Here is an 11654-nt window from a genome sequence, read left to right as displayed (position 1 = left end):
GCTATGCCTGCTATCCTTTTTGTTCCCTCTCTGTTTTGCTAGTTTTTTTTGTTTGTTTTGTATTGGAGGCATAATGAACCACAGGAAAAAAGAAAAAAAAACCCACGGAATATTGATCCCATTCTAATAGTTTTAGAAAATCAATACATACATTAAAAAATCTTCATTTGATTAAAAAACATGCATTTTTCTTTCTCCTATCACTTCTTTTGTGGCTTAACAGATCTGTATTCACAGTTTCCTTTAGATTAGCAAGTCGTGCTTTCTCTTAGGCACTTTTATTAAAATTCACAACCAGACAGACTTATTATTTGGATCCTAAAATTTAATAAAAATATAAATGCTCTTGGTTCCTATTTTCTTCCTAATTTCTTAAGACATTATCATTGCCTTATGCTGAGCATATTCATGTCTGCCTCTTATCCGAGTTCCCTAAACCTGTCAGCAGTTAAGTTCACAGTGTATGAGCTTTACAGTGAAGCTAGAGAGCTTGGACTGGGTCTCTGGACCTGAGCAGAGCTAAGTGGAGGCCCTATCACTTTAGGTCTGTTAATTATAATCTTCCTTTAAGGTAGCTATCCAGAGACATAGACTTCTGCCATAGGAATGCAAATATTTCAGTGAATACAGAATACATGATGTCACGAATTTGAAATGGTCATGACATACTGGGCCAGTTCTCAACTCTCTTGGCCACTCTGATTCATTTGTAATAGTTGCTGGAAGCACTGGTTTTCTGAAATCATTACCCAGCTGATGGAAAAAAAATTGCCAGATTGATGATTCCCTTTTTGCCTTTCACAGAGGGAACAATGGTAATGGGAGAGCCATAGATTTGCCATCTTTAATCTAGGCATGTATTATTTATTAAGGAAACAGACACGGGCTTATTTTCCTTTCACTTAGATGCCTCAGCTACAAACAGGAATCTACCTGAAAGGTTAATATAACTCATTTCTGAACCTCAACATCTACTTAAACAGGTAGAATCAGGTCTTATAAAAAAAGAAAAAAAAAGTAATGGCACATGTAGAAGCTTATCATTATGAAAAGATTACAAGCTGTATGGTTTGATTTCACAGACCCAACCCTCTCATTTTATGAAACCAAAGATAGTCACAGACCTGCTTTCCTCCTTGGCTGTAGGTACCTCAAAGACTGTTGACATTTGAAAACCAGAGAAGCTGAACACTGACTCTTTAAAGAACACACTCTAATTCTAGAAACAAGTTGATCTGATCTGTTTGACTGTATTTGATGTGAAATAGTGCAAGGGAGAGTACACTGTGTGATCACAGAGGTGCTCTCAGCTTGGAAGCAACCAGGTTTTTGGACCTGTATCATTTCTGTTGCACCCTCCAATGGTAGGTGGTTGGCAAGTATTTATTATCCTTTCTGCACTGTGTTAAGTTAAATTCCTTTTCCAAGGCAATAGGGCCCTGAGGGAATGTCAAGGAAAGCACTAGAGAGAGAGGAGTCTGGGATGAGATGTCTGGTTCTATAATCTCCTTTCAGGCCATTAGTTGATCTATTAGATCAGCTCCTCTCAACCTTTTGTGTGTAACTTTCCTGGCGGAGTTGTTGAATTATGTAGAGCCACTTTTAGCAAGCTGCTTAGGTCAGGGGGCTTTTCTTTGGCATTTAGTTCCCACGTACTTAAACAAAACCTCAATTTGCTAAGGTTTTTAACACTAGAAGCTTGTTCTTTTTATCCATTTTTATTATTTCTTCTGTACATTGTTATTCACAACACATCTGGCTGCAGGTTATGGCATTTTGGCTGTGTTTCACCTCTGTTACCTCTCCTAGGGTTTAGGAAACAGTCCCCTCTGGATTGAAATATTAATGATCATAAGTACAACAGCAACCCCTCTGCTTTTCAAGTAATGCAATTCTAAGCTGAAGGGCAGCAGCACCAATTATAACTACGGGAATCCTATATACTCTCCCAGTAGGATACACAGATGCGCACACAGGGACTCAGCTGGGCTCTGATACTTGTAACTCGATGCTTCCTTGTGCTTTAGTGTTTTGAGGCTCTAAAAGAGAAAAATGATTCTAGCAAGGAGATTTGGTTGGTGAGGGAGAACCACTCACAACTGCTGAGCTAGCTGTGTGGGAAATTGCCCTTAGGTACGTGGTAGGGCTTCCTCACCTCTGCTTATAACACTCAGTCTCGGAGATGAGGGAAGTCTGTGTGATTCTCAATTTCTCCTCACTCCTCTGGGCTGTTTTCAGTAATTAGAATAGCATACCAGGGAATGTAGTAGTAGATTTTATTTTTGGCTCAACTGCCACCTGAGAGACAGGCTCTTTGAGCCCCAGGACATTCAGCCCAAGGGTGAAAACAAATGAGCAAAGATTATAAAATGGGTCAAGTCACATGGGATAGAGAGGCTGTTAACAGATATGGATCCACAGACCAAATCTTTTGAGGCTGACTTTTCTGCTAGACTACTCTAACTTCAGGCTGACAGTCCAAAGCCTTAGACTATTAGAGGGCATAATCAGGTTTTGTAAAGGTCCATGGGTTCCCACCAGGAAGAAGGAGAAAGAAAATGTAGAACAGAGCACAGGCAAGGAAAAATGGAAGTATTTACGTAAAAGAAGAGTTAAGCCTAAACAGTAAAACTACAAAAAAGGAGAAAACAAAAATATTTGCCAAGAAACAAAAAGACAAAACAATAGGTGACTAAGTGACTAAATGAGAATTATAGCATTTATTGAATACCTATCCTGTTCCAGGCACCATTCTAAGTGCTGGATATATATTGACCACTGATCCTTGCAACCACCTTATGAGGAAGAGAATATTTTTATCCCCATTTTACAGATGAGGAACTGGAAGTGCACAAAGTTTAAATAACTTTCTCAAGATCAACATTATTTTCTTAACCATTATTCTTTAGCTTCCTCCTAAGAGATGAAAGCGCCTTTCTAGGAAAATATTCAAACAGTTGCCCAGATAAAGATTGGTCCTCAAAATCAGTAGAATTGAGCTATGCAAATGAATAGTATTAATAAAAGCATTTTGGTAAAAGGATGTAACCAAAAAAGGGAACCTCTATACATTCATAGTTTTTAAAGATTGGTTAATTTCCTTACAGGAATTAATGAAATCACTTTCCATTGCCTCCCTAACTTTGAATTCAGCCCTGGGTACAGTGAAATGATGAGTTTTTCTTTCCTTTAAGCCATCAGTTGCTTGAATGTGATTTTTTTACAGATATCCATTAACAACTAGTATTTTAGTCTTCTGAAGAATGTTTTTTCTTTTAATTTTTTAATGTTTTTATTTGTTTTTGAGAGAAAGACAGAGAAATTGGGAGAGGGACAGAGAGAAAGAGAGGGAGTGAAGCAGACTCCAGGCTCTGGGCTGTCAGCACAGAGCCGGTCACAGAGCTTGAACTCCTGAACATAAGTCAGATGCTCAATGGACTGAACCACCCAGGCACCCCTCTCGTGAAGAATGTTAACTAGAAACTTTAAAAGTAATTTTAAAATAAAAGTAATGAAATAATATTAAGATATTTCACATAATTGGGAGTGCTCATGATATATAAAAAAATATGTCAAGCATAAGCCCAATTTTGTTTAAAAGTGTATTTATTGGGGCACCTGGGTGGCTCAGTCGGTTAAGTGTCCAGCTCTTGATTTCAACTCAGGTCAGTATCTCACGGTATATGGCTTTGAGCCCTGTGTCCAGCTCTCTACTGGCAGTGCAGAGCCTGCTTAGGATTCTCTCTCTCCCTATCTCTCTGCCCCTCCCCTGTTCATACTCTGTCTCTCTCAAAATAATAAATAAACATTAAAAAATAAAAATATGTATATATATGTATGTGAACATATTTTAAAAGACTGGAAAGATATAACTTCAGTTATCTCTGAGCATATGAAAGATTTCTGTTTTTCTATTTACTTTTCTGAATTTCCTAGTTTTAAAAAATGACATGTATTACCTGTATATGCAGAAAGAATGTTATTAAAAGTGAAAATAAACACAGTTCCAGCATCATGTTTTAGAAATGGCTTTGGTAGATACTTAATCACGTTATGAATCCTAACCAACCAGCATACACCTATCTCTGCTTTTTATTTGAATTAAATCTTCTGACTTTATAAGCAAGATAGAACATTGACTTCCGAATCTAAAACAGGATTAGTCAAGCCCCAGAAGGTCAAAATGGAACCAATTCTCAATGACACATTGCAAAGAAAACTGTCAGCTCCTGATCTAAACTTTGGGTCCTTGAAATGTTTTGCTGCCTTCTTAGTGTGCAGCACTGTTTAGTTGGAAGAAGAAAAGCAACATGTAAAAGTGGAAGAAACTATATCTCAAGACAAGAATCAGCCTTATTTTATGTAGGTTATATTCAATTATTGGTCTGAATTCATGGATCTCTTTGAGAGTGAGAAGTTGGGTACCTATGCACCTAGGTAAGTGCTAGAATGGACAGTGGAATGGGTATATAGTAGCTGAAGACCAGAAAACTAAACTCATGAAAGTATTACATTTACATATTCATGTTACCATTTTCATTGTTGGTGGAAGAAGGAAGCAAAAGGGACAAAAATGAGACTGTAAGAAGCACTTTCTGAACTAACTAATAACACATGGAAACCATTGGGATATAGTACAAGGGCTGATAAAGGGCAAAGTTTCAGGCATGGTAAAACTACCTCATAGTGATTCTGATTGGAGAGAGGGGTTGCCCTCTTGGAAATCCATCCCTCTTACAGATTGAGACAAACTTCACCAGCAAATCCTTTATCTGCTTATCTGCAGTCCAAGGCCACTCTGCTCTCCTAGTGAGATGCACACAGAAATTCCTCAGGAATGCTGCTTACCCTGCTTTAACTGGCCTCCCCAAACTCAACTCAGAAAGAACTCGGTTAAAAACTGATGGGCCCATTGAAATTAAAAGAGCAAAACAAATGGCCACAAAACAAATGAGTGATGTTTCTTCAGTTATTTAGTGGTAGAAATGCTCATTTCCAGTTAGAACTTGTGCAAGGGACAAGGGAAATATCCATCTCAGTTTCATTGCATGGAACTAAGAGTCTCCATAGCCTTCCTATTGCATCCAGAGCACAGAAATTAGAGATTTAGCACATGCTTTGTGCCTAACTGCTCGCTTCTTGGGCAGGAGTACCAATAACCTTGCCAAACACTTGCTGTGATGGAGATATGTAGTCTTCCCTTGTTCATTGCCTGCTCACCATCCTGATCTCTTTCAGCAAAACGGATTTATGCCAACTGCAAAACTAATTAAAAAAGTAAATATTTTTAACCAGTGTAGCAATAAATTAATTTCATGCCTATTTTAAATGGCCCTGTTAATAAAAATAGAACTCTTCTTGTGCTTGAGAATAACTGTATTGAAAATGTGATTTTTCTGGCTGTCTCCTCGGGATGTGACATTGCTCACAGCTCTTCCCAACTGCTGCCAGAAGCTGTGTCGGTCGTTGGTTGTGGGTGCTTAACAGCCATCTGGAAGGAAAGTTGGCATCACCTAGTTGAAGGCATATCTCAAATTGAGGGATTGTAGCTGCCATCACAGTTAGTAAATACTGTGGCTTCCCTGCTGGATTGAACACCTATTCCAAATTCCTGACTGGAAGAGAAAATCAAGAAGGAGGGATGAGGATAAGTATCCCCTGAATGCTTTGCTGACTGACAATTCATGAAGGCTGGAGTTTCTCTTTTAGTCCAGAACTCAAAGCAGGTGACATGTAGCCCATTTTCATTCGTAATCTCATTAATAGAGCCAGTCAATTGCTGCCCACACTTAGAAAAAACATGCAGGCCACACTCCTTAGAAAGGAGATTTTGAAAGTGTTTGCTGAAAATAAATGAAGGAACAGGAGGCATAGGATTGTTTTGTTTTCTATTTACTTGACACTCCAGTCACCAGTTCTGGGAGGCACGGGTAGTCATTCTACTGAATCTTCTTCTATTATTTGCTGGTCAGGGTCCACTCTGGAAGTGCACTCCAAGAATTACTTTCAACTCTGGACCAGAGGTAACAAGCAATAGAGATTAAATAGGAAACTTTTGTTGAGACTCTTTACAATCTGATTACCTCTGGTTTATAAAATGGTACCTCAAAGCAGATGCGACCTGGTATATTTTTTCTAATGATTATTCTGAGAGACCTGGAGAGTGAAGATGGATAATTCCAACCCACTGTCATCATGGGTGGTTCCCTTTAAAACAACCAAAATGTGCTTTTGCTGTCATTAGACTGTTCATTTCTTCTCTTTTGGGAGTATTTCCCAGGTAAGGGTTTGTATTTTTTTTAATCGAAGAATAATTGACATGTAATATTGTATTAGCTTCAGGTGTATAACATAGTGATTTGATAATTATATACATTGTGAAATGGTCACCACAATGTCTAGTTATTACCTGTTGAAAGAGTTTGTCTTACACCCATCTTTTAACCATGAGATCTTTAAATATGTTTTTTTTTTTAAAGCCAAAATCACCAAGGAGAGTATGAGACAATAGAAAAACTTGAAATGTGGAATCCAGATTGGTTGCTTAAATCTAATTAAGGAGCTCTGGGATTACTCGTATGTTTAGGTGTTCCCATCACATATTTTAAGGAATAAACTGATACCATCTCTTCGTCCACTGTTGCATTTTACCAGAGTTTTAGGAGAAATAACTTCACAGTGGATTTCCATTTCTAAAGCCATAGCCTGGTGGATTGCAGAGTCATAAGTAAATTTAAAAAAAAAAAAACACGTTATTTTGGTTCAGTCTTCTCCCTCAGATTTCACTGTAGGCTAACTCCTCTCTTTGGATTAGGGATGGGGAATTCCTTGTGTGCCTTACATTTTGACATTTCCCTTGAAATTTCTATTGTTTTTGACCACTCCTAAGAAGGTAGCAGATAAGGCCTCTACCGTCAGAATCCAATTGTTATTGCTTCCTTCTTCATCTGCTTTGGTTTTCAAGGGAACACAGCATTGTGTTTTCTGAGTCTCCCATAGACACCAGCAAAGAAGCTTTAATCTCTTTAGTTTGGGGACCCCTTCTCTTCTCCTAAGAAGTGAGGTACTTGTCTATATGGAATCACTGGAAGCTTCTGTATGTGTCTATGCTATGATACTCTCTTTTGTATGATTGTGAATTGTTCCTAAACCTGTTGCTTATCATTAGTTGAATGGAGAGAGACCCATCACTTACTCAGATTATTTCAAGCAAAAGAATATCTAGAGCAAAGATTCACGTGGCCCCAAATTTCAGTGGGAACATTGTGAGAAATCTGACTTCCCTGTTGAATAGTTGGTGACTTCTCTCCCACATCAACACTTCTGATGGAAACTTTGACTTTCTCTTACCTCCATTACACCTTTTCTACTGACTGGTTTTCTTAACTGATTGTCTCTGGTCCCTCAGACTTCCAGCTTGTGCCATGTCTTATGGTTCCAACTCTAATATGATTTCAGTTCTCCCAAATAACTGTTAAAAGTATTTGAGTGGGGGGGCGCCTGGGTGGCTTAGTCAGTTAAGTCTCAGTTAAGCTGAGACTTGGGTTCAGGTCACAATCTCACAGTTTGTGAGTTCAAGTCCTGCACTGAGGTCCTCAGTGACAGTGTAGAGCCTTCTTGGGATTATCTCTCTCTCTCCCTCTCTCTCTCTCTCTCTCTTTTTCTGCCTCTCCTCCACTCTCTCTCAAAATAAATAAATACACTTAAAAAAGTGTTTTAAAAAAGTTTTTTGGGTTTTCCAGAAGCTATTTCTTGAGAAGCCCTCTTCCATTTTTATCTTAAATAACAGGTTCTTTCATAGGTTGATTCCTAAGCTTAAATTACTTGCCTTTGGTTTATGTTCCACTTTTGGTCAGATCATCTCTGGCAGGGGTCTTAGAGTAAATACTGGGCCTGGGGATTGTGAGAGGATGTTTCCTCATGGAGGAGGCTGTGTGCAGATTCTGCAAAGTCTGACACCTAGTTACCTGAGAAGCCATTTTTGTATTGAAAATATTTCTACAGAACCATTGTGAGTGAGACATGCATTGAAAGATAAAGAAGGGAAAAACTTTATTATCTTCTAAACTCAGACATTTTTATTTGTTATGTTTTGCATGCCTCTTAAAGGAAAAATGTGAAATTATGAAACAACATATTGAAATATTGTGACTTATACCAGATCTTTTAAAACTCTGTTGTTCTCTTCTTATTCAATACCAGTAGGTTGAAGCCTGTACATTTTTCTGAGATGACCATAAGTGGTACTGTCTGTTACTTTTCTGGTAGTGAGGCTGTGTGGATGGTGTTCACCATAATAGATCTAAGTATAGTTTAGTTCCAGGAGAACGTATGCTCTTAGGGTGTTGCTCAGGGCATGATTTCACTGGACTAATTTCAATTGTGTACTTTTTTTGTGTATAGAACTTGACAAGAGTTATAGACAGTTTGAGCTGGGAGTGACCTAACATCATCTAATTCAGTCTTTCATGTTTATATGAAAGGATTTGTCCAAAAACAGATAATTAGTGTGGGTGCAGAAATTAGGAGCTATGTCTGTTGGATTTCAGGGCAAGGCTTTTCCTAATGTCCCATGCTATTTCTAAGGATGGATAAACCACATGGCTTTAAAATTATACTCATCAAGAAGTCTTTTAAATACAGGTGAATAGAATAGAGCAAGGTATGTAGATACTAACTAGAAATATCCTGAGGATGGTAGAGACCTCTAACACCTATATCTGGCTCTGAACCAAGATGCTGAGCTTTAATTTCCTCAAATGCTTTCAACATTTAAATTTTTCCTTCTATGTTTCTTTTGGGGGCCTATTTCCTTTGCCAATGAATAGGCAAATAGGAACTAATAATGTACTTTCATTAGCTACATTCTTCTCCCTGATGTTATCTGATACTCTGTTCAAATGTTTTAGATGATAAGTTTTTACACAATTCCCAGCATAGCAGTTTATCATGTAGACCCATAAAGAAAAATGCTGTATTTGTAGAGTAGGCTATGCTAATGTAATGGGGGAAATAGTTAAGTTACTCTCCACAGTATTATAACCACTTAACTATGATTCTATTTTTGATAGGTCTCCAAACTTTGTTCTTTTGGTCAGACAGCAGGTCATCAAATACCTCATCCCGAGGCCTAAAAAAGTTCACTTCCTTAGCAAACTCCTAGTTTTAATAAGGTAAATGTTCATTGGATAGGTGCCAGAATGTTCTGTGAAGAACCACGTGGTTCTTCAACCCTGGTGGTACTTGAGGTCTACGTCAAATATAGTTTAATGGAGGGCTTTTTTGTTTGTTTTGATATGGATAATAAGTTCTAAGAATAGAGAACTTTACCTCCAAGCCAATGCAAATTGTGATGTTTAATACTTTTGTGTTTACACCCTGACCCATTTACTGAGCAACCCAACAGGGGGTTGATAATCAATAGGACTTCCAATTTAAAAATGCAAAAGAAATGATAGAATTAGAAAAATACCATTTTAAAAGCTCTTAAAATATTGGTTCTTAAAAATGGATGCCAATGGCTTATAAAACTATTTTAATAAATTTATGGGAACATAGAATAATTAATGGATTAGGCTGACAATTCTTGAACCCACTGATGAATGTTAATGTCACAAAATTTGGGACTGCCAGATATTATGTGCTTCCTATTGGTGCCATAGAACATATGTAGGACACCCCCATGAGGATTTTTGCCAAAAATAGTTCTACCTGAATTTAATTAAGCCCCAAGACATAGCAACTAGTTCTTCAACAAATAAACAGCATAAGAAAAAAAATGTGAGGGAGAACCAAGTGTAAGGAGTAGACATTGTTAGGATCCTAATTCAAATACCTCACTGTAAGAAGACATTTTTTTGAGATCAAAGAAAATTGTGTATAGATTGGGTATTAGATTATACAAGGGATATTAATTTTGTTAAGTGTGATAATTTTCTTGTGGCTATTTTAAGATATCTGTTAGATACATACTGGTGGATTTACATGTGAAATGATATAATATTTGGAACTTATTTCATAACAGTGATAAACAGAGGATGGGAAAGTAGATGAAATGAAGAATGGCATACTGCTGATAATTTTTGAAGCTGGCTGATGGATCCATGAAAGATTATTATGCTCTTATCTCTGTTTTTGTGTATGTTTCAAGTTTTTGAAAATAAAAATAATTACAAGAGAGCCAACAAAGCGAGCTATGTCTTTGTTCCAGAATATGTGAGATTTTTAAAACCAGAACTCAGGTTTGACTTGGTAAGAAAAATAGATATTCTGGGGCACCTGGGTGGCTCAGTTGGTTAAGCATCTGACTCTTGATTTCAGCTCAGGTCATGATCTCATGTTTTGTGGGATCAAGCCCCACATTACGCTCCTTGCTCTCACTGTGGAGGCTGCTTGGGATTCTCTCCCTGTCTCTCTGCCCGCTTCCTGCTTGCGCTCTCTCTCTTTCTCTCAAAATAAATAAATAAGCTTTAAAAAAAAGAAAAATAGGGGTGCCTGGGTGGCTTAGTCGGTTAAGCTTCCAACTTGGGCTCAGGTCATGATCTCACAGTTCGTGGGTTCGAGCCCCGCATTGGGTTCTGTGCTGGCGGCTCAGAGCCTGGAGCCTGTTTCAGATTCTGTGTCTCCCTTTCTCTCTGCCCCTTCCCCACTCATGTTCTGTCTCTCTCTGTCTCAAAAATAAATAAACTATAAAAAATTAAAAAAAAAATACTCTTCAAATTCTCAACTCTGAAGGCTGAAGACTTGTCTCTTAGGATAGGCTTACTTTAGGTACTACTTTGTTGTATTACTGCTTGTGTGTCCATGGGCATAGAGTTAGCATCTGTATTATGAAAATAGTAGTATCTGCAGTAAATTGTTGTAACGAGGTTTAAACATGAGAATGTATGTGAACACCTGATATGGTGCCCAGCATTCATTCATTCCTCAGTAAATAAGGCTGTTGGCATCTTTGCTTCATTTAACAAAGACCAATTAAGTGTCAGGTATATGCCAGACCTGTGCTAGATCTAGGGAGTTTTTATGAAAAAAGAAAAAAAAAAGAAAAAAGATGTAAATCTGCCTATGAACAATTCTTAATTTATTGGAAAAGTTGAATCACAGGAGACTGGTGTTTTGTAGGTGTAAAAGAGTGTAAAATATCAGCAACTTCATATGGTTCAACCTGATAACTGAAGTGAGATATAATCACAGAGGTAGCGAAGTGCAGTGGTCAAGATAACAGACTCTTGTATCAGACTGGGCTTGAAACTTGGCTCTGCATGAATTGTGTGAAACTGAATAAAGTTACCTTTAGTGGCTTTGTTCATGGCCTGTAAAATATACTTGCCTTACTGGATTGTTTTGAGGACAGCGCATAAAATACAGTCAATAGTACTTAGTACAGAAAAAATCCTGTCTATTGTCATCAGTGCATGTCCAAAGTGATGTGTGAAGACACCCACTTATGAGAGGTGCATGTAATTACTTATAATTTTTTGATGTTTATTTATTTTTGAGAAAGAGAGAGACAGAATGAGAGAAGGGGAGGGGGAGAGAGAGGGGGGCACAGAATCCGAAGCAGGCTCCAGGCTCTGAGCTGTCAGCACAGAGCCTGACATAGGTCTCAAATCCACAAACTGGGAGACCATGACCTGAGCTCAAGGTTAACTGAC

At 37.9% G+C, this 11654-nt stretch overlaps 1 long non-coding RNA gene across 1 annotated transcript; it reads left to right on the top strand.

Annotated features, from left to right (window-relative positions):
• The first annotated feature begins 1284 nt into the window (after window positions 1-1284).
• On the top strand, window positions 1285-10097 carry LOC120248467. The gene is made up of 4 exons (XR_005532579.1): window positions 1285-1364; window positions 6480-6576; window positions 9072-9173; window positions 10025-10097. It is a non-coding gene; the product is annotated as an uncharacterized LOC120248467 (long non-coding RNA).
• Window positions 10098-11654: the final 1557 nt, after the last annotated feature.

The sequence above is a fragment of the Hyaena hyaena genome, unplaced genomic scaffold (assembly GCF_003009895.1).
Source record: "Hyaena hyaena isolate Hyena2069 unplaced genomic scaffold, ASM300989v1 scaffold_590, whole genome shotgun sequence".
Taxonomy (NCBI): Eukaryota; Metazoa; Chordata; class Mammalia; order Carnivora; family Hyaenidae; genus Hyaena; species Hyaena hyaena.
The sequence above is the reverse complement of the archived record's forward strand: the minus strand, read 5'-3'. Positions and strand labels throughout refer to the sequence as shown.